Consider the following 25,351-nt stretch of genomic DNA (forward strand, 5'->3'; position numbering starts at 1 on the left):
GCCATTTCTGAATCTCACAAATCTAATACCATTTTTATGAAACCAATTCCATTTTTACAAGATTAATTCCATTTCCCAAATTTTTCATCAAGTCATTTTTCATCAAGCCCTCCTCTTCTTTTAGGAATAGGTTACAGGTTAGGTGTAAATTGGTACAACACATCTATAGAGCAATACAGCAATGTGTATCAAGAACCTCAAAAAGATTCATACCATTTGATTAGGGTGACCTTACAATTTATCATCCAAATCAGGACACTTTTGAGAGTAAAAGAGAGCACTATTACTAACCATATCAGGAGAAAATAGGGACTAAATGGGCCAACCAGAGGCATGGACCACCTACTTTAGACAAAATAAGTCTATATCCAAGAACTATCCTAAAGAAAACCACTCATTCATCCATCCTTCATTAATTCATAAATATTGAGTACCTACTATATGCCAAATACAACATTTATATTAAAGGACCATCATAACAGTGTTGATTTTAAGAACAATAATTGGGAAAACACCTACAGATCCATCGTTAGTTATATTCGGGAAGATCCAGATGATGGGAGACTCTGGGAGATTATTAAATGGGAGACATTAAAAATCCAGTTTTCCCATAATGAATCAATAGAAAACATAAGCAATATATTAAATAAAAAGTATAAAACAACTGTATATTTAGCATGATCCCAATTTTAGAAGGATATGTAAGCATGTGTGTGTTTATGCATCAACGTAGACAAAAATAGCAATATATCAAAGGGGTAATGGTAGGTTTCTCTGGATGATAACATTATGAAAGGTTTCTATTTTATCCTATGTGGGGTTTTCTTTCTGTATTTTTATATTGGGTTGGCCAAAATGTTTGTTCATTTTTTTCCGTAAGATGGCTCTAGTAGCACTTGGTTGTCTCTAACTTCATTCGAAACAAGTTTGTTAGCTTGTATTGTGACAGCTGTCATATCAGCGTGCATTAAAAAAAAATATCAAAAGTGGTGAATTTTTGTGTAGCCATTTTAATATTGAAGATGGAAGAAAAGAAGCAACATTTTCGGCCTATTATGCTTCATTATTTCAAAAAAAGTAAAACCACAACTGAAACACAAAAAAAGATTGGTGCAGTGTATGGAGAAGGCGCTGTGACTGTCTGAACGTGTCAAAAGTGGTTTGCGATGTTTCATGCTGGAGATTTCTTGCTGGACAATGCTCCACGGTCAGGTAGACCAGCTTAAGTTGATAGTGATCAAATCGAGACATTAATTGAAAACAATCAACGTTATACCACGCGGGAGATAGCCGACATACTCAAAATATCCAAATCAAGCGCTGAAAATCATTTGCACCAGCTTGGTTACGTTAATCGCTTTGATGTTTGGGTTCCACGTAAGTTAAGCGAAAAAAACCCTCTTGACGATATTTCCGCATGCGATTCTCTACTGAAACGTAACGAAAATGTTCCGTGTTTGAAATAAATTGTGACGGGGGATGGAAAGTGGATACTGTACAATAATGTGGAACGGAAGAGATCGTGGGGCAAGCGAAATGAACCACCACCAACCACACCAAAGGCCAGTCTTCATTCACAGAAGGTGATGTTGTGTACACGGTGGGATTGGAAGTGAGTCCTCTATTATGAACTCCTTCTGGAAAAGCAAATGATTAATTCGAACAAGTACTGCTCCCAATTGGACCAACTGAAAGCAGCACTCAACGAAAAGCATCCAGAATTAGTCAACAGAAAAACACATAATCTTCCATGAGGATAACGCAAGACCGCATGTTTCTTTAACGACAAGGCAAAAACTGCTACAGCTTGGCTGGGAAGTTCTGATTCATCTCCCGTATTCACCAGATATTGCACCTTCGGATTTCCATTTATTTCGGTCTTTACGAAATTCTCTTAATGGAAAAAATTTCAATTCCCTGGAAGACTGGAAAAGGTACCTGGAACAGTTCTTTGCTCAAAAAGATAAAAGGTTTTGGGAAGATGGAATTATAAAGTTGCCTGAAAAATGGCAGAAGGTAGTGGAACAAAACGGTGAATTCGTTGTTCAATGAAGTTCTTGGTGAAAATGAAAAATGTGTCTTTTATTTTTACTTAAAAACCAAAGGAAACTTTTGGCCAGCCCAATATTTTCCACATGAGCATACGTTAGTTTAGCAGGGGAAACAGGACACGAAATATCACTGGCAGAGTCGGGAGAGTTACATTTTGGGGGCAAAGGGCAGATGTTCCCACCTAAGAGTGGGACCTTGGGCAAGTGATGCTGCTTCTCTGAGCCTCTGTTCCTACCCTGCAGAACAGGAACCGTGACTGTGCCTTCTCTTGGATCTGTGGGAAGAATGCATGAGCAGGACTGGTCACCTCCCCTCCCCAACCTGTCCTTGTCCCACTGCCCCCATCTTGGTCTCTGGCTTTCTCAGATCCAGGCTTTTCAATCTCATGGAGGAAGAGCTGGTTTCTGCAGTTCCTTAGCATGACAACTGCAAGAGTTTCTGGTAGCCCCAAAGGTGATGTCTTCTTGCCAGCATCACTGGGCTCTGGGAGCCCCAATCCTGGACCTTGCCAAGCACTCACTGTCCTCAACAACAGTAACACATCAACAGATCTTTGTTGAGTGGACTTCCAGTTCAAATCCCAGCTGTGCAAATCACTGGCTCTGGGACCTAGGGAGGGCTATTTTACCCCTCTGTGCCTTGGGTTCCACGGTGTAAGATGAGAATAAGATAGAACCTTCCTTCTGGGGCAGTTGTGTGGGATAAAAGAGAGAGTGTGTGTAAACACTCGCCCGCACCTGGCCTATAGCACCTGTGTAATCAGGGTTCACTCTCTCTGCTCACTTGGGGTGCCTCCAACACTCTGCTTTTAAGTCTAAGGGATGCAAACGTCTACAGGATGCCCATGGCAAGCAAGTCCAAACCATGCATCTATGAGTGGAAAATGCTCCTTCCCGGTCCCCACTGTGATTAGAATTGTTCCTTTTCAATTGTTTTTCAATTTGGTAAGATACACATAACATAAAATTGACCATTAGTGTCATTTAGTACATTCATAATGTACTAAGTCACCACTATCTAGTTCAGATCATTTCATTACCTAAAAGGAAACCTGCACCTGTTGGCAGTCACCCCCATTCTTCTTCCCAGCCCCTGGCAACCACTAATCTGCTTTCTCTCTCTATGGGTTTACCTATTCTGGACATTTCCTACAATAAGGGCCTTTTGTGACTGGCTTTTTTTTTAACTTAGCACAATGTTTTCGAGGTTCAGCCACACTGTAGCATACATCAGTGCTTCCTTCCTTTTTAAGGCTGAATAATATTCCTGTATCAAAAGCCATATTTGTTTATCCATTCATCTGTCAATGGACATTTGGATTGTTTCCACCTTTTACCTATTGTGAATAATGCTGCTACGAACATTTGTGTACAGGTTTTTGTTTGAACACCTGTTTTCATTTCTCTTGGGTATAAACCCAGGAGTGGAATTGCTGGGTCAGAGGGTAACTCTATGTTGAACCTACTGAACGCACAGCAGCTGCACCCTTTTATATCCCCACCACCAATGTGTGAGGGTTCCAATTTTTCCACACCCACATCAGGATTGTCTCTTGACCAGCTCTCACCTCAGGCTAGGCTTTTGACAGGCACAGGGTTAAGCCAGGCTCCTTCCAAAACGTCTGCTCTCCCAGGGAGGTCCCCTGCCTTGGAATGTGGCCCGGCACCACGTAGAAGGGCCATGGAACGATGCTCACTGTCTCTGCGTGAGGCTCTGTTCTGGCCTGCCTGGCACTACATGTGTAAGGAAAATGGCAAATCCCACCAGCACACAGGATGGCAAAGTCCCCAGCACCTGGGCCCCCAGGGGCAGCAGACACACAAATGGCCCAGGCACTTTGGAGACAGTCCCTGAGAACACATGTGGTTCCGATCAGGCGTGTCCTGTGCAGCATCCTGTCTGTCGACAGCTTATTATTACTGACAAAGTATCCTCCCTCCCAATCTCAGGGAGCGCTCATTTTTCCCGCCTATTAAACCTGATTGGAACATTGGGTTTGATTGGACTCAGCCTGGGGCCCTGTCATAAGCCGCAGCAGCTCTGTTTTGTGGTGAAATGCTTGAGATGTGTGGAAATAGTATCTCCCTCAGGGAGCTGGATTCCCCAGTGTTAGAAGTGGGTTTTGCCAAATGAGCGTAGATGGTGGTGCCAGCAGCTGGGGGTGCAAGAAATGGGGAGATATTGGTCAAAGGGCACAAACTTCCATTAAGAAGATGAGCAAGTTCTGGGAGCTAATGCACAGCACGGTGACCAGTTAACAACACTGCACTCTATGCTCTAAAGTTGCTAAGAGAGTAGACCTTAAATGTTCTCTCCACACACACAAAAGAATGGTAACTATGCGAAGTGATGGAGTTAACTAACCTTGCTGTGGTGATCATTTCATAATATATACACGTATCAGATCATCACGTGGTACATCTTAAACGGACATAGTGTTACATGTCAATTACATCTCAGTAAAGCTAGGCAAAACAGAAGAAATGGGTTTTACAACTCGCTGGTTCCCTGGCCTCCCAAGCTTCATTTTACGCACCTAGTAAAGGGCATCCAAAAGCATTCAATTATTTTGATAAGTTTCTGCTTTAGAATCATCTCATGGCACGTGTCTTAGCTCTTACTGCTGCAAAACAAATTACCTCCAAATTTAGCAGCCTGCAGTGATAAACTGTCTTGTGTCCTGCAGGATTTTCAAATGTACCCTGGATACTCATGAATTTTAAAATCCTATTCATAATTATCTGAGTCCATCTGACTCTAAGCATAAAAACAATGTTTCAGTATGTATTAAATGTCTCAGGGATGTAACCAATTGTCCAGAATTCTCACAAACCAGAAGAGGAAGGCAGGCAAGTTCAAGTCTACAGAAGTTGACTCCCTTAAAACTATCCACATTCAAGCAACTCCTAGAAAGCCTCCATGTATCCCGGGGAACGAGAGCTGTCCTACAACAGCCCATTATGGGGGTGTGATATTTCATCGTATAACCTCCCCCTGTTCCATGGGACACAGTGGGCCAGGCCACCAGTTCAGTTCAACCCCCTAGTTTACAGAGGCCAAAGAGAGCAGGCAGCTTCTACAAGGGCACGGAGCAAGTGGCTAAGCTGATCCTAGAAAAACCCCAAGCCCATTTTCCTTGGTAAACTCATCTGAGAAACAGAAGCCATCCTCCTGGATGCAGACCCCTCCGATCCTAGCGTCCCCCACATTCGTCAGGTACAGCAGGGAAGCAGGTGCAGGGCATGCCCTTGCCCCAAATACAGTGGAAGCTGACTTCCCAAGCAGCCCCCACACCTGGCTACTCAGCAGGCCTCTCCACTGAAGAAGGGCTGGGGGCTGGGGTCCAAGGTCGACGAAGGAAGAGCAGAGGTTGGTGCAAGTGAGAGAGGGATTCTGATGCGGATCCCAGCCCTCCCAGGTCTGTATCCCTGGTAATCGGGACCTCTTCCTAAGGCATCTCCAAATATGTGGCAGGTCCTGGGAGCCACGTGCAACCTGGTGGCGTGCCCTGGGGTGGGCTGGTCTCACTGCCAGACTGGGGAGCAGAGAAGACCATCACTTGTGGGTGCTCACTGCCAAGGATATTGTGCTTGGGCTGCGTCCCGAGGCCCACAGCACACTTTTTGTCTGCTCTGGGGCCGCCGGGCTGTCTCAGGTTGCAGGCTGTGGCCAGGCTCTCTGCCTTTCACCAGGAACCCCTTGGAAACTAAACAGACATCTCGGGGGGGGGGCGGGGGGGTGCTGTTCATTGTGCTGGAGAAATAACAATTAGGCAGCCAGCAGGACAGTGAGCACTTGGAGAGGCTCGGGCTGCAAGCCAGCAAGGACCAAACAGAACTCACTAGTAAACCTCGCCAGAGACGGGGGGCGGGTGGGGGGTGGAGAAAAGAACTGGGTCAGAGTGATTTTTAAGTTGCAAGAGCGTTTGGTGAAGGAGGAAGTCAAGATGTGTTTCCACGCACTCTGTTTACGAGAGGAACCTGCATGTTTATAGGCCCCTGTATGACACTTGCTGCATCTCATGGTTTGTTTTGTTTTCCAGCTAAATTACAAATGTGCTTTATTTGGTGGAATATATGGGTGCAGTTTATTTTCTGGTGGGCATGGCACCCTTGGACATGAAAGCCGGGGACTCCTAAGAGCTCTGTTCATTCCTTTTCCCCCAAACCTCAGCCTGAGGAATGCTGTAACCACCTCACACCTGCGTGTCACACCTACACTAATTACCAGCTATTTTTTCTTTTTTAAAAGATTGCATTTGGAAAAATGTCAAACCGACAGAAAAATTGCAAGTGAAGTGAACAACTGTCTGCCTTTCCCCTAGACTCATCCCTCCTCAGTCACACACACACACACACTCACAGTCACACACATTGTCATTGTTGCAGAACCTTTTGAGAGTGGACACACTTGAATGTTTCTCCCCTAAAAACCACACCATTCTCTCACAGAACCATGACACAACGATGAAGCTCAGGAAGGCCATCACTAGGCCCCTGCTGTCATCAGATACACAGTTCGAGGTCAAACTTCCCCACTAGTCCCAATTACGCAGCATTAGTGGCCCCATCACTTCAGTCTCCTTAAATCTGGGACATCCCTCAGTCTTTTCTCCCGACACTGGCATTTTGGGAGGGCACAGGCCAGTTGTCTTGTAGAATTTCCCTCAGTTTGGGTTAGTCTGGTGGTACCTCATTGTTAGATTCAGACTATGTGTTTTGGGCAGGAATACCCCAGCAGTGACGTTGAGTCCTTCTCAGAGCATCATATCAGGGGCCCATGATGTCATCTGTGTCCCATTAATGATGCTGTAAATTTTGATGGCTTGGTAAAGGTGGGGTCCACCAGGGTTCCGCACTGTAAGTGCACCTTTTCTTTCCTCTGTAATTAAAGTAATCTGCAGGGACAAGGGCTGAGCGGTGCTGATGCCCTGTTCCCAACAAACTCACCTGTGGCTTTAGCATCCATCAGTGATTCTTGCCTGAGTCAACTTGATTGTTTCTCTAAACAGACTCACATTTTGCTTAATTGATTATTTAAGAGGAAAATAAAACCCCTGCCATAAATGAAACACTAGTATCATTTTTTTCTTAAAAAATAAGAAAATACAAATACAATGAAAAATGTTAGCTACAATTGCCGTCTTACGACTCTGAGCTGAGGCTTGCTCTGTGTTACAAAGGAGAAATTATCACGTGTTGGACAGCTGTTAAGGACCCATTAGCACCCAGCAAAGACTTTCTCCATGTTACCTCCAAGAACTAACCTTGTAAATGGATACTTTATAGCACCAAGAAGCAAATGTGAGGGCTCTCTGTCCTACAAAACCCCAAAAGCACCATATGTGCCTGTCAGTGAAGAGTGACCCCCAAACCACTAGGTGATAAGAGGTGATTCCTGGGCTGGAACACCCAGAAATGATTTTATAAGGATGCATTTGTGCCAGAATTCTTGCATTTTTGCCTTAAGTTCCATCAATTTCAAACTCCCTTTTTCTCCCAAATGGAGCAATCCTGAGGAATAGTTTCATAATCCAATCCACCTCTTACAATATAATAGAGTTAAGAAGTATTTAATTCCAGTGGATCCTGGCTACAAAGTCCAAGCTCACACACAGTGAATTTCTGTAGCCCTTGTCAGCTCCAGGCTGGATGAAAACTGGACTCGATTTCCACTTTATCTGCCCTATTTCACTCCCTCTCAGTAACCTAGCCCCTGTAACTTGTTTATTTTTGAACTTCCGTGACTTGGTGCTCATAAAACCTGTTAACCCTGCAGCCTCAGTCCATAACCCAGGAGTGGGCCACTTTCTTCCAATAATATCTCTCCCAGGGTATGAAACAGATCTTTAAAACAGAGCTGCTCTATCAGGGGCAAGAAACCTTCAGCCTGCTTGCTCATTCCCCCCGTCCCCTCTGAGACGACCCCTCGCCACCACCGCAGAACGCCAAGCACTGTGCAGGAAGAACCCGGATGGAGAACCACCGTTCTACAGCCCAATGATTGCATTCTAGAGGACCAGGAAGGTGAATCCCAGCATGCAGAGAGAGTGTGTTCTAGAACACAACTAGGGGAACCCCTGTGGTGTGGGGCCCAGTGTGTTCCAGAGCACAGAGGGGCCAGTGCACTCTCCCAAGTTCATTTCGTATTTATTCTTGCAGATTTATTAACCACTTGGAAGAAAAGGCATTAAGCAGACATCTGCCACGCACCAACCTCTTGGAGCACCGTGGATTTCACTTAAATGCCCGCAATGGCTGTCACGTGGTGACAAGATGGCGGTCAGTCCCACATCACAGCCGAGGATGCTGAGGTCCGCAGACACAAGAAGGTTTGCCAGGTTGCTCGGCCATTCAGTGGCTCAGCCGGGCATCTCTCACCCCACAGGGCCACACTTGCAGGCAGGGCAAACGGAGAGGAGGGAGCCCAGCCGAGTGGTACTAACCTCTTCCCACTCTAACGAACCCCTGGGAAAGCTGTCAGGATGAGCTTCTCCTGAGTTTAACTCACAGGAAGGAAAACCGGGAACAAGATACAGACTGCACCGTATGTGTTTGGAGCTTGGGTCTTGCTTTCTGTCTTGTCTTAGTACACCTCCCTGTGGGGTCTCTGGGGAAGCTTACAGGACGCCTGTCCTAGGAGAGCCCAGGTTTGGTGGCGGCCCCAAGACGTTACCCTACAGGCTGCTCCAGAGCTTCGCCAGCAGCCAGGGGCCCACCTTGGTGTCACTTTCACCTTCGCAGTCAGAACAGACAGCAGGGACCCTGATGACGCAGCCCAGCACTTCACATGTGACCACAGGTGGGCGGGGGTGGGGGTGACGGTTCCATGTCCCACAGGTGTGGCTGACGCAGCCAGTACTTCCCCTTCCCCTGGGGCTCAAGCGGAGAGCACGGCACACAGTGACAGCCATGCACCCCTTGCAGCTAGCGCCAAGAGCTGGCCTGTCAGACAGACCTGGTTCAAGTCTCAGCTCTGACAGTAACGGACTGGGTGACCTTGGACAAGTTACTATCCTCTCTGAGTCTTCGAGTGCTACTCGAAAGCAACTACAAAGCTTTCTTGGAAAGGTTAAATGGGATAACACACACGCAAAAAGCTTGGAAGAGTAGCTAACGCATAGTCAGCCCTCAACCCATGTAAACTACTACTAAAACAATCAAATTCAGGGCAGGGTGGCAGAACTTGCACTGGAAAGGAACTGATACGCTTTAGTTATATTTACATCGTATATACATATATACTGTATGGGTATGTTCAGATACACACTGTATCACTGAACCCCTCAGCTATCTAGGGAGTGGTTTCACACACATACATTGCATACATAGGTTCAGATGTACATTGTATCACTGAACCCCCAGCTATCCTTTGACATAAGAAATAGTTTACATACACATACAATGAATATAGATGGTCAGATACAAATTGTATTACTGAAGACCCATTATCCTATGTAGGGAGAAGCATGTGTGTGTGTGTGTGTGTAAAATTGCTATGTGTACAGATATTATATTGTATCACTGATTCCTCCCCAAGCTATCCTCTGATCTAAGAAGTAGTTTTCATACATATTCATTGTATACATATGGTCAGATACATATTGTATCACTAAATACCCCTCACATTATCCTATGATCTAGAAAGCATTTTTCACACATGTACCTTATTTCTAAATGTTCAGGATATAGACACAGGATGTCTTTCCATTTATTTAGGTCTTCTTTAATATATTCCAATAATGTTTTATAGTTTTCATCATATAAGTTTTGCACTTCCTTAACTTTATTCCTGAGTATTTTATTCCTTTTGATGCTACTGTCAGTAGAACAGTTTTCCTAATTTCATTTTCAGATTTTTTCATTGCTGGTGTATAAACACACAATTGATTTTTGAAGATTGATCTTATATTCTGCAACCCTGCTGAACTCTTCTATTATTATTACAGCTGAGCCCAAGATCAAAGGAGCCTGAGTTCCTGAATCACCACATGGAAATGCCTACCAAACCCATAATCAAGTGTTGCATGAGCAACAAACAGACTCCTATTGTGTTAGGCACTGAGACTGGGGTTTATCTGCAGAGCAGCTGCCATCACCTTAGCTAATACAACTTTCAACTTAAACGCCACTTCCTTTCTTGATTACTCCCTCCTAACTCAGGAGTCTTCCCTTGATTCTCTCTCTTATTTGTTTCCATCCTAGCCTTATTAAAAATTGTAATTCTTGGGCTTCCCTGGTGGCGCAGTGGTTAAGAATCTGCCTGCCAATGCAGGGGACACGAGTTCGAGGCCTGGTCCAGGAAGATCCCACATGCCGCGGAGCAACTAAGCCCGTGCGCCGCAACTACTGAGCCTGCGCTCTACAGCCCGTGAGCCACAACTACTGAGCCTACGTGCCACAACTACTGAAGCCCGCGTGCGTGCTCCGCAACGAGAGAAGCCACCACAATGACAAGCCCGCGCACCGCAACGAAGAGTAGCCCCCACTCGCTGCAACTAGAGAAAGCGTGCATGCAGCAACAAAGACCCAATGCAGCCAAAAATTAATTAATTTTAAAAATTGTAATTCTTTAACTATTTGTGTCATTGATATAATGTCTTTCTTCCCCTAAAGGCAGAGACTGTACTGACCTCGTGCATCACTCCATTGCCTGCTCAATATAGTATAGACCACACTAAGAAGGTGCTCAGTACATATTTGTTGAGTACATGAACACATATTCTCTTTTTGTCTGGCTTTTGCTGCCATGCTCTGAGCACTTACTTTGCGCCAGGCAACGGCTGAGGGCATTATGTGCACTACATCTCACTGAGCCCTCCCACCAACCTTCCGAGAGCTCTACAATGACTCCCATTCCACAGTGCAGGAAAGGCAGCATCAGAGAAGTGAGGTCACCTCCCCACTGGTACTTAGCTAACAAGGGACAGAATCGGGATTTGAACCCAAGTTTGAACACATTCTTCTACAAGGTGTCTGTTCAGTCATTCTGCAAATTAGACTTCTTGACCATTTTTACAAGACCTAGTTCTGTGGGCAGCCCTTAGCTATGCCAACTCCTTCCAGGCAAAGTGCAGATCTGAGGGTTTGGGGGTCCCCATGGCTGTTGAGATCCCAATCAGGCACCACCTGGTGAGAAATATGGTGGCCAAGGTGTAGAGGGGGTGCCTGAGGACTTTGGGGAACTCCTGGCCTGCCTCCCCTTCATTTAGCTTACACACGAGGAAACTGAGGCTCAGACAGGCTAAATAATATAGCCAAGGTGACAGAGCTGGTAGGGGGCAGAGCTTGGACTGGAACCAGGTCCAATCTGACTTTTCTCTCCTCTCCCCGCAGTCCAGCATAAACAGGTGTGCCTGGCTGTAACGCATCCCCTGGAGATAGAGGAACAACCCCACCCAGAACGTCCTCAGGGTTTACTGGCTGCCAGTCTGGAAAAGTGCCTCTTGCAATATATATATCTAAAGTTTTGCACAAGAGCAGAATATAAAACACCCATATATAAATATCTCCCTCTCTCCTCCCAGTCTCCAATGCCACATTCACTCTGATTTATGGAAGCATTTCCTTGCAACAGGATATGCTGGAAAGTTTGAGCCTGGCTCAAGAAAGACTAGGGTATGTTAATTTCAAGGCAAATTAATTAAAATGCAATCCAAGCTCTTTGGAAATAACACAGAAACAGTATTCAATGCTTGGTGTCCCTCCAGACAGAAACAGGGCCTCCTGCCTTTGGCCAGTATAGAGACAACCTTATTATGCCTCATTTTCATCTTAAGACTTTCAATTTCATTATTCAAGGAGCTCAGCTTTGGGTATCACCTAGCACTTTTGTCATTAGTATTCCAATCTTTTCATCTTTTCAATAAATATTAAATATAGAAACTGCTGAGTCAGTTGGTGTTTGATTCAGGGTCTCAGCTAGAATCGGATGGTACGTTAAAGGGAGGTAATTTGAGCAAAGTTTAACAAAGGGACTGCCAAGACGTAGACAGAATTTAAGGAAACCAACAAGGGGTGGTGCAGAAGCCCCAGGTAGTAAGAGCAAGGGTGGTACCTCTGCAGGGCTGCAGAGGGAAGGGAAGGGAACGGGTACCAGAACCCAGAGAATGTACCATCCGGGTGAGGGTCACCTGACCAGAGCCGTGGCCTTGGTGCTTGGCAGGAAGAAAACTGAGGGAACAAACACTCCCCCGCTCTCTCCTCCCTCCCCCTGGTCCCAGCCAGGCCTCCCACTGGCCCAACCCAAGCAAGAGGTGGACAGTAAGGAAGCCACTGGTGCAGCCCACGCACGTCAGGCTCCCGGGGCACAGACCAGGGTGGGAAGGTGGAGGTGGGATCCTGACAGCAAATGGAAGACACCCAGCACAGGTGATCTCATCTTTGCCTCTTTCTAGACGTGTGCCCTCGACACAGGACTTACCCTCTCTGTGCCTCGGTCTCCTCTTCTGGTAAACGGAGACAAGAATGGTCCTGGCACTGGTAACTTTGTTGTGAGGATCCACAGCGAGCCCTCAGCCAATCACGGCTACTGTTGACACCTGTCCTGGTCACCCCAGGACCTCATGGGTTGGGGGCAGACAAGACTTGGCTATTGAAGTGGAGTTCCTGTCTTGGCCCTACCTCCCCATGCTCCCCAAACACACTCTGAGACCTCGGAGCCACATACCCCATATTCCAGGGGGATAATAATAACAACAACATCAATAACAGAACGACCTAAGAGGATCATCGCAAGCATTAAGCATGTATTAAACAATTAATTCACCTTGGTCCACAGCACGTGGACCAAGGTAAATGTGGTTGACTGAAAAAAAAAAAATGGTCACAAGTTTTCACAGCCTCAGAAATGAGATGTCGCTCTCCCATCATGACGTGAAGTCTATTTCCCTGCCCCTTAAGTCTGGGCTGCTCTGTGACTTGCTTTGGCCAACAGTACATAAGTGGTTGCACAACAATTTGGAATCCAGGCCTCAAGGGGTCTTGCCCCCTCCCTCTAGAACCCTGCATGCACGTGTGGGCAAGCCCAGCTAGCCTCTGAAGGATGGGAGACCAAACAGGAAGTGATGAGTCACCCCCACTAAACCGTCCCCCATCCAGACCAGCTAGCCCAGCACCGGCCCAGCCAACAACCACAGATGCCTGAATGAGTTCATCGAGGACCAGAAGACCCTCCCCACTGAGCCCAGCCCAAATTCTATATAGAATCACGAGTTAAATAAATGTGGGGTTTTAAGCCGCTATGTTTCAGAATCATTTGCAATACAGTAAGAGCTAATTGATACAGTAACTATTCAATAATTGGTAGCAGTCATTATTATTGCTGATATTTTAGTAGTAGTAATAATCTGGCTAATAGTAGTATTAATCATCTCTTCCCCACAAATACTTGCACAGCTCTCAGAGCCATGAACTTTCCATGTATCAATATTATTATTCAATCTTCATAACGACCCTTCTAGGTCATGTTGCAGTCTCCATTTTACAGCTGAAGAAACAACTTTGGCAAGGGGATCTGACCCTCGTCCAGGAAGTGAACAGCCAGACCTGGGGTCAGAGTCTAGTGCTGCCGTCCCACCGTCACTGCCGGGCTTCTTGGGATGGTCACTGTACATTGCCTGGATTTTCCCTAGGGCATGGCGTTATCTGAACACTTTCAATTTTAATAACTTAGTTATTACAGGGTGATGGTGTCAGAACATTCTGTACAGTGTTCTTTCTACTTTGGTCCAACTATCCAAGTCAAACCCTGCCTGGACTCTTTCAGTGACAGAGGCTCAAAGGACGTCATCAAGACTCTGCATTGACGACATTCCCAACAACTCCAACAAAAGTGCTATAGCCAGCTCTGACTGATGACCCTGGGTCATCTGCCCACCCCTGAGCTGTCCCATGTGTTCAGGGGAATGAACAGCAGTTATCAATAGGTCTTAAGAAAGTGTTCAAACCTGGATCTGGGAGAGCGAGGCCAGCCCAACCCAACTGCAAGGGAGGAAATTGGGGAAGAGGATCTCCCCTGGGAAAATCAGGATGCCATTACCAAACAAGAAGGAATGGCAGTGGAGCCCACACAGAGAGACCTACCTAATCCCAGCTCTGAGCTTTGACTTGCCCCAGTCCAAGGAGGGTCCTGAAACCCCCAGAAGAGGAACGAGGCTTGCCCTCTTACCACATCTAACCCTGGTACTTTCTACACACCAAAAGATCTGCTTTCTAGACTCACTCAAGTAAGAGAATCTTCGGCCATATTTTGGCACCTTCCCACCACACCACCCTAAAACAGCTGTAGGTCCTTCAGTAAGTCACATAACTTCTTTGAGTTCAGTTTCCTCATCCATAAACTGAAGATATTAATGTTGATACTCAAGAGAGACCATAAATATAGTCCTAGACAAATATCTTAGCTAAATTTTTCATTTTTCTTGTACTTATTTTTTATATAGCATTTCACAAAATAGACTGAAAAGAGATGACATTATTCTGATTTGCTTATATTATTAAATGGGAACCCCACCCATGCCTAAGTCTATATGGGGTCGGCATCCACTTACTGCCACTTCTCAACACTCTTCCTGTCTCTGGAAGTTGGTGTTTCTTGGAGGACAGTTTGACCGATGGGAAAGAGTCATAAGCAGGTGGCTTTGGTTCCTTTCTACAGGTAGAAAGTAGTCCCAAGAATCAAACAGAAAAATGTTGAGTCAAATGTCAGTCTCATTATTAGCCACGGAACTCCAAGATAAAGGGTTAATCTGCTCATAATGAATCAAATCACTATAGTGTATAATTTGAAAAGGTTCCCTTAAAGAAGAAGGGACAAAAAGGAGCCCACCTTTTCTGAAGTGAAGCTGCATCAGTAATGACAACAACAAGTGGCATTTCTTGAACACTAAGACCTTCATGCACCAACTCGCCAAACCCTTCAGCAAGCCAATGTGATGATGGTACTACCCCATTCTAAAGACGAGGAAACTGAGACCTAGGGGACCAAGGAGGGAACTGAGTGAGAAAGGAACGGGCAGGGAAAGCAAAAGAAAAGAGAAAAATAAGGAGAGAGAGAGGAAAGGGAGAAAATAAATGGCTTCTAAGGTTTTGACAAAGCTTCTTATTACTTTTTTCCTTTTTAAAGGATGAGGGCGTAGTCACTGAGAAAGAAAAATGGGCACTTCTGCAGTCAAAAGGGAATCTTTTCATGTATTTTACTATCTTTAGCTCTATAATTAAAGAACTTTGGTTTCTTACATAGCAAACTTTTCTTCCGCTTTAAAAACATTGTCACTAGAATAATCTTGGCCAGGGGTTGGGGGGCTGCCACCTAAAAACTGTCACTGTTTCCATAAGGTGGCAGCTTTAAGTCTCCTTCTTTCATTTCTGCACAGCAATGCAGTACAAAGAATGCTGGCTGCCCCCTCGCAGCAAATGACCACATTAAAATTCATTCTCTCCTTTCGTCTTTTTACTGTTTATTTTACAAACAGAGACACAGTGTCTGAACACTCCAGTGGCTCAAAGACATACTTTTCTAGTGAAACCTAACTACTTTCCACTTTCATATCTGAAAATGAAGCAAAGTCTTCCTTCAAAAGAATTTTCATCCAAATACATCTACTTTCCAGCGGAGGTGGGAATCACACCCACTCATCCAAAATCCATAAACCCACACCTCTTTCCCAAAGCCCCATGTGATGCAGATCTCCCTCTGAGAAAGAAAGTTAAAACTGAGAATTCACGAATGAGTGCTAAGGTCAGGGAATAAGCAAGCTATTCTATCCTTCATGAATGCGAATTGAACTCACACCCTCAAGGAAAACATGGAGGCATTTGGGGACCATTTCTTTAAAGATCAATGGAGAGGCAAGGATCTCCTAAACAGGACACAAAAAAGCACTAACCAAAAAGGCAGATGGATAAATTGGACTTTATCAACATTAAATACTTGTGTTTATCAAAAGATAACAATTTAGTAAATCAAAACTACAATGAGGTACCACCTCACACCAGTCAGAACGGCCATCATTAAAAAGTCTACAAATAACAAATGCTGGAGAGGATGTGGAGAAAAGGGGACCCTCCTGCACTGTCGGTGGGAATGTAAGTTGCTGCAGCCACTATGGAGAACAGTATGGAGGTTCCTCAGAAAACTAAAAATAGAGCTACCATATGATCCAGCAATCCCACTCCTGGGCATATGTCCAGACAAAACTATAATGCAAAAAGATACATGCACCCCTATGTTCATAGCAGCACTATTCACAATAGCTAAAACATTGATACAATCTAAATGTCCATCAACAGATGAATGGATAAAGAAGGTGTGGTACACATATGCAATGGAATACTACTCAGCCATAAAAAAGAACAAAATAATGCCATTTGCAGCAACATGGATGCAACTAGAGATTATCATGCTAAGTGAAGTAAGTCAGAAAGAGAAAGACAAATATCATAAGATATCACTTATATGTGGAATCTATAATATGGCACAAATGAACCAATCTACAAAACAGAAACAGACTCACAGACATAGAGATCAGACTTGTGGTTGCCAAGAGGGAAGGGGGTGGGGGTAGGGATGGATTGGGAGTTTGGAACTAACAGATGCAAACTATTACACATATTGGCTTGGCCAAAAAGTTCGTTCGGGGTTTTCCGTAAGCTGTACGTACGGAAAAACCCGAACAAACTTCTTGGCCAACCCAGTAGAATGTATAAACAACAAGGTCCTGCTGTACAGCACAGGGAACAATATCCAATCTCCTGGGATAAACCATAATGGAAAAGAATATTAAAAAAAAGAATGTACATATGTGTAAAACTCAGTCACTTCGCTGTACAGCAGAGATTGGCACAGCATTGTAAATCAACCATACTTCAATAAAAAAAGGTTTAAAAAAAGATAATTTAAAAAGTCAAGGAGTAAGTAAGCTACAAATGGGAGGAGATATTTGCAATACACATATCTGAGAAAGTACTTATATCTAGAATATATAAAGAACTTCAATAAATCAATAAGAAAAACACAGACTATTCAATTAAAAGTAAGCAAAAGCCTTGCAGAGGCAACTCACAAAAGATGTAAATGATCCTATAAGCTATGAAAAAGCACTAAACCTCACTTTTTATTGCGAAAATGCAAACACTGAGATAATACAGTGACACCCCATCAGAATGGCTGAAATCCTAAAAGACTGACGATGTCAACTGGGGCCACCGGACTCTCATACACTGCCAGTGCACACAGTGCCACCATTTTGGTTAAGTGCTTGTCATTTTCTATAAAACTAAATATACAGCTGCCTTGTGACCCAATGATTCTCTTCCTAGGCATGTATGCATGAGAGACGAAGGTCTCCAAATCCTGTCTCAGGGTCTGCTCCTGTGGGGACCCAAAGGAAGACCCCTCACTTCAGCATAGACAAGCAGTTCGGGGAAAGGGTTCTGGAGTCAGAAGGACCTAAAACTAAATTCAGGCTCTTCCAATACCAGCTGTGTGATCTCAAACAAAGGATTTAGACTTGAGTTTCTTCATCTCTAAAATGGCGATAATATTGGAGCCAACTCACAAGGGTTCTGAGGCTGATAATGAGTCAATGCACACAGGGCACTTTTCACAATGCTTGGCCTTGTGTAGTCAGCACTTCAAAGTGCCCAATGTTATTGTCATCATCATCACCAAAGTTTGGAATCATGTTATGTTCATTCTGCAGTACGGAAAAGTCAAACTATTTCTAACATTTTATGTACATAGCTCTTTTGTTTTTTGAGAATGTTTAAAGAAGTTCATCAGTGGCTCTACTTGGAACCATGGATGTTGGGGAAGGTAGATCTTGGGACATCTGATTGTAGCAATAACAGAAAATAAATGCTGAAACACTGGTTGAAAAGATTCCATTTCACTTATCTGTTTCTCCACAGAGACCACACACTGTGAGATACTTGTAAGATTAGCTTATTTTCTGGAAGAGCAAATTTACCTCATCTCTCTCAAGAAGACTGATTTATTCCACAAGTTTATCCCAGGCCGACCAAATTTAAGCAGACTAATTTAAAGCTACATTTGAGCAGAACTAAATTCCTTTCATGAACACTTTTCAGCTTTTCTGATGAGCACATTTTATGTTGGAGGTTGGTCACCTTGTCTTTACTATTACATTCTTGCCTCCTTTGTTTATTGGCATAAGGGAAAGATTATAAGCCTGCTGAACATTTTTTCTTTTTTATGTCTTTCATGTGTTCTTTTCAGATCAAGAATGTGATATGTCCATTTAGAAACTGCCTACCTGCAGGAAAGAAAAACTTACAATAGCTGACATTTTTTGTGCAGCCCCAAATAAACAGTAGGTAGCCTTCCTGGGAGTGGATGTGGATAGCAGGCATGTCATTTGAGAAACAGCACATTAGGTCTCTTCTCTCTCTCTCTCTCTCTCTCTCTCTCTCTCTCTCTAACTTCCGTTGGAATCACCTGGAGAGGATCTATGCTGGGAGTATATGGTGGCCGCATTACAAACCAAAGACACACAGGAAGCTCAGGTCACAGAAGGATAAGCAGTCAGCTGTTAAGCTCCGGGCTCAGACTTTGGCTCCTACAACTCAACACTGTACTGTTCTGAGTGACCCTGGACACATGACTTCACCCCTCCAAGCCATCGTTTTCTCCTCTGTAATGTAGAAGTAGTAACAGTGCCTGCCTCACAGAGTGGTCAGGATGCTTAAATGAGATGTTGCTGGTCAAATGCCACCAGACCTGGTTTCAAGAAGCTGTCACTGCTACAACTATTCAATCCAGATCAGTTGACGCTTTGGGAAGGTGAGACCACCACTTTCTAATTTAGTGGTAGCATTCATTTATGCTACATATTTTTGTTGTGGCATGAGTTCTTTTTCTTTGTGATAATGTGGAGTACATATCAGTTAGAAGGCATTCTGGGGCAAGGAACCAAATGCTCAGCCAAGGATGGCTTAAATAATAAAAATATATAGTTGTATCACATTTTTAGAAGTCCCTAAGTAGGTGGTCCTGGGGTTGTTGGCAACACAATCAAGTCATCTTTGCCCAGGCGCTTTCCATCGTTCTGCTCTGCCATCCTTAACTTCTCTCCCTTAGGTTATCACCTCATGGTCCCAAGATGGCTGCTGCAAGGCCAGCCATTTCAACCATATTCAAAGGCAGGAAGCACAGCAGGGCCAGGACAATAAAGAAGAACCTCTTCATGTGACCCTTTACACAACTTCCTTTCCTTTATCAAGGAAGAAAATTCTTCCCTGAACGCTCTGCTGACCTCCCTCTGACTTATTGACCAGAACAGGGTCACTTGGCACGCCTGGCTTCAAGGGAGGCTGAGAAAGCACATATCTGGATCATCCAGGCCTTTGTAGCAAGAGAAAGGCATTGGCAAGGGCTTTGGTGTAGCTAACCAATAGTTTCTGCTATAGGGTGTTGGACTGTGGTGCGAAATTGGGGATATCCAGCCCTATGCAGCTGAATGAACCGGGAATTGAGAAGAAATGTGGCACAACCAGACTTCCCAGTTCCCCCAGCCTTCCTGCTAGCTTCCAGTGCAAGCCTGAGCACGCACCTCACCCTTCTGAGCATCCCCTGAAGGAGAGGCTTTGAGCAACCTCCCAAAGAAACAACAAGAAGTCATGCCATTGGTACTTTCAACCACATAAAAAAGAGAATAAAGATTATTGGGCAGTGAAGTACCGATTTATCCCATTAATTACTGAGAGAGTGAGCCCGTTAAGACTTTCAGAAGGAGCGATTCTCCGTAAAGCTGGGCAGGGGATGCAGGGCAAAGAATGCTTTTGACACTTAAGAGGTTTGAGCTATGTGTTAAAGGGTGGGTTGGTCTGGAACAGGCAAGAGAAGAGGGAATTCCCAGCAGAACGGGGTCAACAGAAGGGTGGAGGTGGGAAGCCCAATGTTTACCTGGAGGTCAGTAAAGAGGCAAATTTAACCTAAAGCCATGTTTTCAGCAGCCTGTTCTACCCCAAACTAGTCACTCAAGATGTTACAGGAAGGACAGGGTTCTGGGGTATGTTACATTAGGAGACACCTGATACTCTAGCCAAATGCATCCAATGAAAATACAATGCGAGCCACCTAAGCAGTTTAAAATTCTGTAGCAGACACGTTAAAGAGGTAAAAAGAAACAACTCACTATGCCCCAGATATTGTCATTTCATTATGTAATCAATATAAATAATGGGAGATTTTGCATTCTTCTTTTTCATACTAAGTCTTTGAAAGTCAGTGAGTATTTACACCTACAGGACACTGCAATTCAGACCAGCCGTATTTCTAGTCAACAGCCACACATGGCTGGCGGTTCCCGCATCAGAGGGAGCGGCTCTAACTCCACGTGGAGACTGACATGCCACGGCCTCTCCCTTTGTCTTCTTTCTTTTTTTTCTCAGCACTTCTTGCTGAGAACTAGTGTTGTAGGGAGCTCATAGTAGGAACTGCCAGCTAGCACACTGCTTCTGGTGCTTTCCCCCGAAACACCCCCATGGCAGGAAGAGCAAGCTAGGACCTTGGAGGGGGTGGAAGGAAAGTATCTGCACTCTTCCCTCAAGCCAGTCTGCTGCCAGTATGGAATTTTCTTTGAAGTCTTCTGTTTCACCATAAAAATTTATGGAGATTTTACACTCTACTCCAAAATATAGACATGTTTGCTTGAATATTGAAAATGTTTTGGATTACTTGGCGTCTAGGAAAAATCGAAGCTTACCATGTTTATGTTGTAACTCTCTCTGCCCGTTCCATCTACCCTTGGGGTTATGTACCCCCCAATTTAAGATGCACAGGATTACCTGATCTCCAAGTTTCTTTCCAGCTCTGGAAGCCCAAGACTTTTTAAAAAATTAAGTTGGATAGTCTGCTCCCTTGCATTTAGGCAATCCATGAGCCTGTGTAAAGTTTTTTTTTTTTTTTTTTCCTTAACCATTCTGATCTAGGATAACTCACTAGCTGGGAGGCTTTAGGTAACAGATCTTCCAATTGTTCCCTTATCTCTGCTAGTAACTCTTCCCATTCATGCTGAAAATAATCCCTAGCTCTCCCAGAACTATTCCCTAAATACCTCCTAGAACTGTCCCCTGAAAGTACCCCGAGAAGATGCTTCCTCCTGGAAGAGATGTGGTTCTTCCTGAAACTACTTGTGAAAAATCAACATTTAGACAGATATTCCAATATCATTATAATTTCTAGTCTTTATGAGAGGTGCTATGTTGCCACTAACTAAAGTGGTAAATTTTATAATTATTACAAAAATTTTACATATAAATATATTATACATTTATAAATATTATTATATTTATTATATATAAAATATAAAAACGTTAATGTTCCTCCCATCCGTGGTGGGGTCTGTGTCCCCTCCTCTTGAACCTGGGGGGAAGTTTGTGACCGTCTCCACCTGTAAAGCACTGGTGGAAGTGACCACCAAGACTAGACCAAGAACTCTTCCTCCTTGCTGTGAGGAAGCCCAAGCAGCCACAGCGAAGACCAAGCACAGAGATTCTGGCTGAGGGAGCCTAATGGGGTCCAGTTAACAGCCAGCCTCACACACCAGACAGGTGAGTGAACCAGCCTTCAGGTATTTCCAGATCCCAGCCATCACGTATCCCCCAGCTGTCAAGCCTCCCCAGCTGACGCTACACAGAGCAGAGCAGAGCTGTCCCCACAGAGTCCTGCCCAAAACCCAGATTCATGAGCAAAAAATGAATACATGCTGTGGTTTTAATCCACTAAGTTTGGGTGGTTTGTTACGAACAGCCTTCGGAGTCAGGCAGACCCGACTCTGGGTCAGGTCTGCCCCTTGCTCTGCAATCTACACACACACACACACACACACACACACACACACACACACACCAGTCACACCCGCATCACACACCACACCACACACACACACACACACACACACACCAGTCACACCCGCATCACACAACACACCACACACACACACACACACACACACTTGCAAACAGTGCTGAGGGCATGCAGTTGAACTTGCAGAGGACGGGGCATTTTTGGTGAGGCCCCCAGCTCACATCTAAGTGAGACCCAGTAAGTCATCAGCAGCACCAGAGTTAGTAATAGTAAAACTGTGATCATGGAGGGAGCTTCCCCTGTGTTCCCCCTGAGCTAGCTCTGCTCTGAGCACTTCTCCTAGACAAACTCATCCAACCCACAGCAGCCTGAAGCCTGGAGGACTCTATCTCCCCATTTCCCAGGAGGGCGTGTTGACCAAGGCCACGCAGGAGAGGAGCAAAGGGACCCTGGCCTCTCATCACCAGTTTCCTCCCGAGGTTTGTCAGCAAATGGAGCCGTGAGGGGTGTGGCTGTGCACCCCTATGGTTTGCTGCAGAAATTCATGACCCAGGCTGTCCAAGATCCCATGGGGCTGTCAATGATATACAATATAAGCACTGATTAAGTTCTGAAATCTAACAAATTCTGAATTCTGACACAGATCTGGCTCCCACGGTCTGAGATAAGGGACTCAGATAAGAAACCTGTGGGACAGATTGTTTGGATCATGAGTCCCAATTGTGGACAATTAAAGAACAATAAGCCCGCTCACATTCATGGGGGCTTATTCATGAGGGCTTATGCGTTTCGCACAGATTATCTCATTACTGCTCACATCCACCCGGGGGTCAGCAAACCGGGCCCACACGGCCGCAGGAACGCTGTCCAGCCTCCAGCCACGCTCTGCTGGGGGGTCAGCAGGCTGACCGCCTGTGAGGGTGGGACGCACGCTCGCAGCCTCGGCACCTATCGGGTCTCCCAGAGCCAGCGCCCTCCCTCGCTGGTGCCGACATCAGGCTCCACGCTAAGCACCAGATTAGGGCTGTCTGTCACGGGATTTGCAGGGCTCTCCCCAGCAGGCGAGAGAGGCGGCATTTCCCCGGAACGTTAGTACAGCTGATGGGGGCTCCCTCAGGCAGTGAGCGCATGGCTAGGCTTGGGGTCGGGGACAGACAGGATGGGGGAGGGGAACAGTCGAGGGGCCCCTCTGCCAAAGAGGAGGAGGGGGACCCTTGCCCCTGACAAATGCCCTGTGCTTCCAACCCTGGGGCTCTGCCACTTTGCTCCTGAAATGCCGTGCCTCTTGCTAAGAGCTTGGTTCTCAAGCGCATGGATCTGGCTGGAATCCCAAGCCTGCTCTTCACTCTGGGACTTCGGGCTAGGCACGAAAAGTTGTTGTGCCTCGGTTTCCCCATCGATGAGGTGAGGATGCTAACAACTGCAAGCACAGACATGACAACAAGTGAAGGAGGCCAACAGGCCGTGTGATCCACGGATACGAAGCTCAAGTTCCACAGAACTCACGGCGACACAAGCTGGGATGCTGACAAGCTGGGGAGATGGGCGTCCACCAGGAAGCAGGATGAGGGGACCCCGAGGGCGCTGTGAATGCTCTGTGTCTTGACCTGGGTGGTTGTCGCACAGGGTGGGGGGTGGGAACTCCTGAGTTAATAACTCACCGAGCTGTGCACTCAGGTGCGCTGAATTGCATTGAAGCCATGCCTCAATGAAAAAGAAAAAAGAAAGTGCCAGCACATCATAAGGGCTCAAAAGATAGCAACTCAGGGGCTTCCCTGGTGGCGCAGTGGTTGAGAGTCTGCCTGCCAATGCAGGGGACACGGGTTCGAGCCCTGGTCTGGGAAGATCCCACATGCCGCGGAGCAACTAGGCCCGTGCGCCACAATTACTGAGCCTGCGTGTCTGGAGCTTGTGCTCCGCAACAAGAGAGGCCGCGATAGTGAGAGGCCCGCGCGCCGCGATGAAGAGTGGCCCCCGCTTGCCGCAACTAGAGAAAGCCCTCGCACAGAAACGAAGACCCAACACAGCCAAAAATAAATAAATAAATAAATTAAAAAAAAAAAAAAAAAAAGATAGCAGCTCAAAAAAGCATTTGTGTGTGGCCTGGGCACACAGACCACCTCGCTTCAACCAGCAAGCAGACCAGCGCCTGTGAAGGTCCTGGCGATTTCCCACCATTAAGGCTTTACCATTTTTCTTAAGTAGGGTTCTTTCTGTTCAGTGTGGATGTGCCTGCAGCCTTCTCTCTGATTATAATATTTTTTTCTTTTGAGGGAAAAGAGAAGTTGGGGAGTAGAGGGCAGGACAGAGGGTAGAGCAAGAGAGTTGGGACAGGGCCAGTGTAACCTTCCAAGACATGGTGTCAGCACACGCACCCTGGGGTTTCCTCTGTGTGCTCCTGGGCTCGATTTTTCCGTGAAGCCCCACATTCTGGGAGGGGACCTGCAGCCTACCCAAATGCAGCTCCATGGTCAAGGCTGCCCCCCATGGCAAGACCATGGCAAGTCTGAGACATGGCACCGAGATACAGCAGACAATGGTTGTAATTTGTCCCAGAACAGACTCGGCTCAGAGTGAGGCCCGGAACCTTCCCTCCCTCCAGGTCAAAACACGTCGTGCAGATTCTTTAAACACTGCTATGTTTGTCTAGAAGGGTGGCTGAGGCTCTGCTGAGGCTGATGGTTCTGAGTGGACTTACTGCTCACCTCCCAAGAGCAGGTCTCCATCTCCTCTCTGCAGGTGGCCCTGGCAAGGAGAAAGCAGGGGCATGGGAGAAACTGGACCTACTGCCCCCTGCCTGAACTCACTGGCCGTCCGGGATGGGTATGGTCATCTAGACGTGGCTGGCCATCTCGAGGTCCTTAACTGGGTCATATAGGCAAAGTCCCTTTCGCTCTGTAGGGTAACATGGTCATGGGTTCTTGGGATCAGTGGACGTCTTTGGGGGAGTGAGATATCTTGCCCACCACACTGAATGTGTGTAGACTCAATCTGTCCAAGGAGAAAGAACTAGCTTGAGCCTCAAAAGGTTTGCACCAGTTTACGTTCCAGCCGGCAGAGCACAAGGGTCCCTATTTTCCCACACTCCACCTTCCTTCCTTTCAACCCCTCTGCCTTCCCCCAGAGAGCCCTGCTCAGTCACATGGATCTACACCCTGAATACTAAAGTGAACCCAAATATATTATTGCTCCCCCCCCAAAAAAAAACATCAAAAGTAAAACCGCCAAATTAACAATATCTCTTCTGAAAGCACCACTTTGTGAAAAACCAAAATATTGAAAAATAACTATTTTGCAGTCATGAATTGAATCTTCCAGAGTCCCACTTTTAAAACTAAAATCTCAGATGCCACTTCATAGGCATTGGAATGAATCTCCTCCCGTGGTTGGAGTGGATTCCAGAAGTGACAGATGTCTTAAGGATAAAACTTAAAAGAATACAGCAGTGTTTTTAAAAGGCTATTTGTCC

The sequence above is a fragment of the Balaenoptera musculus genome, chromosome 19 (assembly GCF_009873245.2).
Source record: "Balaenoptera musculus isolate JJ_BM4_2016_0621 chromosome 19, mBalMus1.pri.v3, whole genome shotgun sequence".
Lineage (NCBI taxonomy): Eukaryota > Metazoa > Chordata > Mammalia > Artiodactyla > Balaenopteridae > Balaenoptera > Balaenoptera musculus.